Here is a 6349-nt window from a genome sequence, read left to right on the forward strand (position 1 = left end):
ATTGAGAAGCTGGGAAGTTCACACAATCTTTCTGCAGATTAACTCGCCTTTACTGAAATAGGAAATTACATTTTTTCATAAATATCTTGTCTCCAGAAAAAGTTCTGTTACTGCCACCACTACATCATTTATTCTGTGCTGACAGTATTGGCTCGCTTTCCCGTACTCAGGTTCTTTTCCACACTTCAATTGATTTTGTGTGCAAAGCTAGAGGCAAAAATAATCCAGTATGCCAGTCACCAAACAGTGGCTCTGTTTCCCTTTGTAGAATGAAAGTGAGTTTTAATGCACCTGCCAGCTGCAACAGTAGATGGTCATCAGACTGTTTTCCCTCTGTTTCACATACTGGAAAACTTTACTGAATATTCTGATTTGGCTCCACGCTGGTGCCTTTTTTTCTTCTGTCCCAGGTTTGACTTTATGCGTGCTTTTTCTGCAAGACACTAAATTGCCTTTTCTTAGCTGGCTTCATGCAGGAACAAAACCTTGAATTTAGTTAAAGCTCCAAGAATTTCTTCCCAGGTTAAGCATTTCGGTGTTGCTGAGCTTTGCTGTGACTCAGCATCAGCTGCTCTGGTCTTGCTTCTGTGTGTGTATTTTTGCTTTATATCCCAACCTGCTGGCATTAAGACAGCACTAGTGGCACACAGTAACATTCACTAGCCCTCAGCTCTGCAGGGGCAGGAGATTTCTACTGCTCTTCAGAGATGCCAGTTTGGTACAGTCAAAATTGTGACAAAGTTACAAGGGCTTTCCACTTTGACAGGACTTCTTCATTATCTGCTGTCATTTCCTCACTTGTAACCAGTATCCCTCTGTGTTTCAGAGGGTAGAGGAATGCACTTCTGGGCTGTATTCTCATGTGCAGACTCCCTGATGTTTAAGCAGAAATGTAACTCTTCTCATACAGATTTTTATAGGACCAGTGTACTTGGAGCCAAGGTTTTACAGGGCTGTTACTCAGTAGTATTTAGGAAATCCAGCCAGATGGCTCAGTCGTGTGCTCCCTTCAGACACCAGCAAGTGGTGCTGACACACCAGGACACAGGGAAGGCAGAATTCAAGCCTTTTCTGATCAGCACTGGTGGCTCCTCCCCTGGCTACATGCACTGCTCGAATTCTACACCCAACAGCTCCTTGTAATGACACTGACATCTAGCTGTAGCATACAGAAATAAACCTAAGGGCATCATTTGTGTGCCTGACCTGGTAACAGCAAGGTGCTGTTTCACTGCAGCATATACTTTGTACCAAAGCAACTGGTACTGCAATCTTAGAAGAGAACCCTGCGTCTTACCAAAAACTGACTTCCAGTCAGTGCCTGTTGGAAGGCCTTTGAATTTTGAACTGGGAAGATTTTAAGCATAGGAAAGATCTACAATTACTGCTTTGGCATGGAGCCATGGAAAGCAAGGGTGTTCCTTCATGCAGGAATGCATGAAGCAGTCATGACATGGTAAAAGGAGGCCCCTTGCTGCCTGCCAAGGAGATTTTCTATCACCAAGTCTTTTGTATCTGAAGAGAATTACAAAGAAGAAACTTGGCCACTCACCATACAAGTTGCTTAGCTTCGTCGTGGTGAATAATCAGAGTTTTTCAAGTGTGAGAATGTCACCTCTGACTTCAAATAGAGCTAGATCTGTAAATGCTGACAGGGTTACAATCTTGGTAGTTCAGCCATGATTGCCAAATATTAAAGACATCCAACAACGTGTGTCTTGGCAATATTGTCTAAGGACAGCTGCCTAGTGCTGAAGAGCATTTCCAGCTGCACTAGCTCAGTAATCTTTTAACAACAATTTTTGTTTTCAACTTGGTAAGCCTTAGCCTTAGCTGGTGCTGTTCCTGCCAGTGACAGCCAACAGAGCACTGGTTGGGGAACAAGGCATTTCCTTTCAGATTCTTTCCTCACTAGTCACATATTTGGGGAGGAAAAATGCATTTAGCAAACAAGTGAGATAATGCATTCCTGGAAATTCTTCAAAGCAGGATAAGAGAACTAAACGCCTACTGTCAAAGATCTTTGTGGTCTCTCCCTCCAATGAGACCACAGTTAGCAGTGAAAACTAAACTCAGTGCTCGCCTTGTCTTGCTGGCAGTTTCATGAGCAGTTATTTTTTGAAACAGTTGTTACCTCTGGGGAGAGCTCTTAAAATTAGAGGGTGTTAGAAAATGCACTCCCTGAGGAGTCTGTATTAAAACATGTGTTTGTAGTAATTTAATACCCTTATGGCAATATAGGGCAACATTTTCAAGTAATACTTGCCAAAATTATTCAAACACGAAGGCCTTAGGGGGTAGAGTGAGGGGATATAGAGATTTGTTCATTTCAAGAGTAGTCCCTACATTTCCACATACCAGTAAACATATGCTTGCTAAGTTTGCTGCTCTTGTCTGTCAGTTCCTTAGGACTAGCATTTTTACACCTATTTCAGTAGATCACTAGATGTGTTGAGGCTTTATTTTATTATAGAATAGCTAAAAGTATCAGAAATCTAAAGATTTATATATATTTTTATAAATATTTTTTAAATAAAAAATAACAGCTTAGAAGCAGTAGTAATTATCTTTGAACCAAACTGTGATCTTAAGAGAAAATTTTATTATTAAAATTACTTAATTAATATTTTAAACAAAAATGGGCAATATGGGATTTCTAAGTTCTGTATGGAGACGTGGACCTGTGTGAAGCCAAGCACAATGAACAATGATTATATACAAACTTTAAAAACTTACCAGGTGACTTCACATTTCATTTTCAGAATCACTTCTGGGGTAATGTGATTTATTAGTTGAGACAAATTCATTGAGGAAAGAAACCAGATGTGGATGTGAGTTGTGGTTTGGGTTATCCATGATTGATTTTGTTGAGAGATGAGGGAAATGACTGAGGATAATTCAGGAGGTTTTAAAAGTATTTAGAAATTAAATACCTTAATAAAGTTGTTTAAAAAATGTCATTAATAGTATTTCCCAATATAGCAACTGATTAGTAAGTGATCACGCAGGATATGATATTCTCAGCAGACATTACTGGATTAGGAGACTCAATGAAGAAGTTAAGCAAACTTTTAAAAAGAGCTTTTGAAAGAAATCAAATGACAGAGATGAACAGAAGTGAAGGGAAATGGGGCAGGAACACACTGTCCCCAGCCATGGCAGTAGGTGTCACACAACCATGCAGGTGGTTCAAGGCAGCTTTAGCACAAAAGAGAACTGTAAGATGCAGGAGATTCATAAGAGTTTACCTGCAAGAATGGTACTTCCAGAGCTGGTAAGAAACTGGGCAGGAAAACATCTTTCCTACTTCAAGATGTGCCTCAGGTGCAAGAGAGACTGCAGCCCTGCTGCTCCTTGGCAGGGGATGGCAGCTGGAAGTACGTGGGAGTTACTGCTTGCATCAATTTTTCACTCTGCAGAATAGCTGGAGATTATTTCTCAAATAAACTGACTGAACCAATAGACAATGCTTTCCATACAATGGAATAAAACTCTCCAAACAAATTAATATCCTCTAGTTTTATGTTTTCCTGAAATCATTTTTGGACTTCACTGACAAAATTTCAGTAACTGACTAAAGATGCAGGTGTATAATATTGTAATCTCATTACCGCACACTCGGGTACTCAAGTGCTAACAAAAAATTTGCTGCACACTCTTGTTCATTTTTTTGTTTTCATACACGGAAGGAATATGCACAAACCAGGCTCCTCATGTGATTGCTGCTGTCAGTATGATGGGCAACTGAGCAGATGGTTGTTTGAAAAATCCACTTTTTAAAATGCAATTTATGCAGTATTCTGAACACTTAATAAGTTGCTTTCTTCCCCATACAAATCTGAGGTAAAAGTGTTGCTTTGCTAATTTCTTGAGTTGATTTCCTAAGTGTACAAGCTCCTCAAATTTAGATCCTCTTCAACACCTTTGCAAGTTTAAAAATGGTGTGTTATATTGAAAATCACATCTGAGGCTTCACTGAAGTTATTACTCCAGGGGCAGCAGAAGTTCAAATACAAAATTGAAAACACAGCTTAGTGGCTTATCTCAGCCCTAGCATGAGCCCCAGGCACACAGACCTTTGGAGCCACATTTCAAGCTGCATGAGCAGCATTTGCTGTTTGGTGCAACCAACATTTGTTGCTTGTAGTTTTGAGAATGTGTTTTTAGCCTTCCAAGCTGTTTGAGTATCTGTATTCCTAACTTTGGCCAATTAAAGTATTTTACCACAGAATCATAGAATAACAGAATGGCTTGCATTGGGAGGGACCTTAAAGATCTGGTTTCAATGGGCAGGGGATCTGCTACCAGACCAGGCTGCTCAAAGCCCCATCCAACCTGACCTTGAACACTTCCAGGGATGGGGTATTTACAGTTTCTCTGTGCAACTTGTTGCAGTACATCCCCACCATCACAGTAAAGATGTTTTTTCTGTTTGATCTTAAACTACTTCCTTCAGGTTGAAGCCGCTTCCCCTTGTCCTATCACCATAGGTCCTTGTAAAATGTCTCTCTCCATCTTTCTTGCAGTCTCACTTTAGGTACTGAAAGGCTGCTATGAGGTTACCCTGAAACCTACTCTCCTCCAGGGTGAACAATCCCAATTCTGTTAGCCTTTTCTTGTAGGAGAGTAAAAAGCATTTTCAGAGTTAAAAGTGACATGAATAAAGACATCCATCATTTCCCTTTTAATGGTGAAATTATTTGCTTTGGAAAATACATGGATTATGTCACTGGAAGAAAACTGTCAATTAAATTATGCACTTGTCCCTTAATGCTCCAGCAGTAAATTACAAGTTAAGCAGAGCTGGTCTTCATCAAGTCAGTGGAAAAGTTTATGCAGCCAGAGTTTTGTACTTGCTTAGTTGAGTGCAAACCCAGATCACTACATTTTGGTTTTCATTTGTATGCAGTTATGTAAAATTCAGAAAAGCTGTCCCCAGCACAAGTGTTTTAAATGAGTTGGTTATAAGTTTTAGCCTGACATTGTAAAAGCAATGATTTTAAAATTTGTAGGGAAAAATTAATCCTGACTGACATCAATGATTTCTTTTAATTGATATTTAAATTTGCCCAGATAAGGAAACACACTGGAACTTGTCTTACTGCTTAAAATGCAATGAGTGAAAAAATGGCAGGCATAGGATAGTAGAAAAAAAAAATCCATAGAATAATAGGTATGATTAAAAAGCGTATCTGAATGGAATTTCTAATTAAGGATTTTCTCCAGGGAGACATAGTGAAAAGCTTGATGCTAAATTAGTTTTGGAGAATCACTGCAGATCTATGAACTGGTCTTAGCACTTTCTGGAGCCTCCCAGATGGCTGTGCTGAGGACAAGCACAGATAATTTTACAAACATCAATATTGCTTGCAGGCTTTCACTGCAGGATTGAAGCCAAAGAAACAGTAACAATATTTTATCTTCCAGTGGTACTTTTCTTCTGAAATCTTTCAAGCCCTGCACAAACATTCATTCTGTTATGAAATTTATATGGGGAAATATTTCATCCTGGTCTTACAGATGCGAAAAGGGACTCAGAAAAATCTTGTTTCCTCCCTACAAAGTGCTGAGACAAGTCTTTGCCATCACCAAAATCTCAGTAAGTTGCAAAACACAGCCTGGTGGTGCTAATAATGTGCCACTTGATCTGACAATGCCAATACTTAATATCAAAGTTATCCCCAACTTCTGAGTCGCTGTGACAGAGACAGAGACCTGTGTCTTTCCAATCAGGTCAGTTTTGCTCACTTCCCTTTCCCCAGTGCACCTTGCTGGCATCTTTGGAGCTGCTGAGTGTGGGTACCTATCCCAGCGAGCTGCATTAGCTGGTCTTGGCAGCCTCCCCAGCAGCTGGTAGCAGCAGGAGGCTAATTTGGCATGTTGGGATAGCTGTCATACACGTAACCCTCAGTACTGTGCTGAGAATATCTCAGAAATATCTCTGAATTTCCACGTCTCCTGAAAATTCCTTTTTTCATGTTAATCCCTGTTTCTTTACAACACTGGATGCAATGATGTGTATCAGTTTTATTTAAATTCATATAGTCTGCCTGTGCTTGAAGTGTTCTAATTCTCCATGCAAATTGTCTTGGTTTATGTGCATATGTTTAAAAATATCTGATTGTTTTAATTCTCAGAATTTAATGGACTAACAGAGATCGTATCAACTTCTGCAGAGCTACTTTCGCAGCACTGCAGAAGCACTGATGTAGCCATTTATTTTTGTTTTCTAATGCATGGATTCCATTTCTAAATGTTTGCAGAAGGCAAGTGTGAAAGGCATCTACTCAAGTGTTTTTTGTTCAATTGTCCAAAAAGTATCAGCAGTATCTGAGAGATAGTCACAAAG

The sequence above is a fragment of the Passer montanus genome, unplaced genomic scaffold (assembly GCF_014805655.1).
Source record: "Passer montanus isolate IOZ18808 unplaced genomic scaffold, ASM1480565v1 scaffold12, whole genome shotgun sequence".
Classification (NCBI taxonomy): Eukaryota; Metazoa; Chordata; class Aves; order Passeriformes; family Passeridae; genus Passer; species Passer montanus.